This window comes from Peromyscus maniculatus, chromosome X, assembly GCF_049852395.1.
Source record: "Peromyscus maniculatus bairdii isolate BWxNUB_F1_BW_parent chromosome X, HU_Pman_BW_mat_3.1, whole genome shotgun sequence".
In the NCBI taxonomy this organism is placed as follows: Eukaryota; Metazoa; Chordata; class Mammalia; order Rodentia; family Cricetidae; genus Peromyscus; species Peromyscus maniculatus.
The window spans coordinates 83007501-83009282 of NC_134875.1; the positions used below are offsets into that span (position 1 = coordinate 83007501).

Genomic DNA, 1782 nt, shown 5'->3' on the forward strand with positions numbered 1-1782 from the left:
GAAGAGGTGGAAGGGAGGGAGGGAGGGAAGAATAAGGAGCAGAGAAAGCGACGTGGGAACAGAAGGGAGGAGGGAGATTGGAGATGGGGGAGGGAGAGGCACAGGAACAGAGAAGTCCCATATCAGCAATGTATCCCCTGCTTGGGTTGGACGTCCTGGACCAAAGCAGGGAGGGACCAAGGACATGGGCAGAGTGGGCAGGCGCTGTGCAGGGGCGTGCTTCGCGTTTGCCCTAGCCACGTGAGCAGCTCAGCAGATCTCGATAAAGTCCTGGACGGGGTGTCGTTTGGGCCATTCCACACGCTCTTGGAAGGAAGTCCTGACTCGCTCCGGCTGGATCACACCCTGCTGGAAGGATGGTCTTCATGCCATTCTTCCCACCTCCTGGGCAGGTGAGTTTCACTTCCATGTGGTCGGGAACATCCCCCGGGGGGCTGGGTGTGGTCAGGGCAGGTCTCCCCACTTCTCCATCCTCAGCATCTCAACCAGCATTGCACATCACAGTAGCCGAATGGGGTGATAGACGGCACCCATGAGGGGCCGCAAAGATGAGGCCTCAACTCTCTTTTTCAGACTCTGAGAAGCCAACAATACTCCCCGGAAAGTGTGGCCTTTGCTCACACCATGGGGAACGTATTCTGTGACCCAAGAGGAACCAGGGAGGCTGCTCCTCCCAGAAGGACCTGGAAGGGGCGGTTCCAGAGAGCCCTGGCTCGCGTGTCCAAGTTCTTCAGGTGAGGGCTCTGAGTCTGCCCCTGCCCTTCTCATCCCTCACAGCAGGCCAGGATGCCCCCTTCCTCTCCCCCAGAGAGCACCCCAGACCTTCCCTCAGTTCCCACAGGGCTCCTGAGCATCTACTTGTCTCTCTTTTTCCTTCCTAGGAGAGGACGCCGCTCATTCCGTGGCTGAATCCACAGGAGTCCAAGACATGGGGCCACCACAGAGAGCAAGACCTTCTTCTGTCCAGGCCCCTCCTCTCCCAAGGATCTTGGTAATGAGGTTGAAATAAAGGCTGGTGTGCTTTACAATGTTTTGGCTTCGTGGCATTTTCTTCACTTTCATATGGACACCCACCTCGGATGAGATGATCTGGGTGTCCGACTTGCTGGCCTGGGGGTGGGGTGGTGTGAGTGGCAGGAACTAGTGTCTTTCTGAGTCCTACTGAACCATCCACTCACTTTCCAAAGGTGCTTGCTGCTTGGTGGTGCTGGTGGAGTCCTTGTTCAATGCACAGTGAGTTTCCCACAGCTCTCAACTCCTACCCCAAGGGGCACTTGCACGCACCAAAAATCCCAGAGGAGGGAATAGCATGTCTCTCTACCGGCTTTCATTGCAAACAATCCTTATATGGAGAAATCCTTTGCCTCGTTTATGAATGGGTAGTGGAGGAGTAGATGAGGGGTTACATGGAGGAGGGTGCTTAATGGGGGCTGGCGATTGTAGGGAGACTCTCTCCATCCTGCAAAAGGGCTTTCAACTTCGGTGCTCACAAAGAGTTCCCAGACAACCCACTGCTCATCAAAACAGACACCCTCCAAGGGACAACCTTCTCTCTAACTACATATGGTTCTTTTTCCCATGTGGGCCTTTCTTGCCTTTCCTTGGTGACCTTGAAAGGTAATGAAACATAGTTTGCTCAGGGCAAGGCTCCAATGGAAGATGGAGCACAGCTGAACCATTAATCTAACATGGAGAGGCCTTGTTAGAAATGGCAACAGTTGAACTGGAGATATGGCTCAGTGGTTGAGGTCCTGCTGCTACTGTAGAGGACCTGGGATCGAT

At 54.4% G+C, this 1782-nt stretch overlaps 1 long non-coding RNA gene across 1 annotated transcript; it reads left to right on the forward strand.

The window, feature by feature from the left end:
- The first annotated feature begins 235 nt into the window (after window positions 1-235).
- Window positions 236-1030, forward strand: LOC143271001 (uncharacterized). Its single transcript, XR_013048243.1, has 3 exons — window positions 236-392; window positions 574-734; window positions 882-1030. It is a non-coding gene; the product is annotated as an uncharacterized LOC143271001 (long non-coding RNA).
- The last annotated feature ends 752 nt before the right edge of the window (window positions 1031-1782 follow it).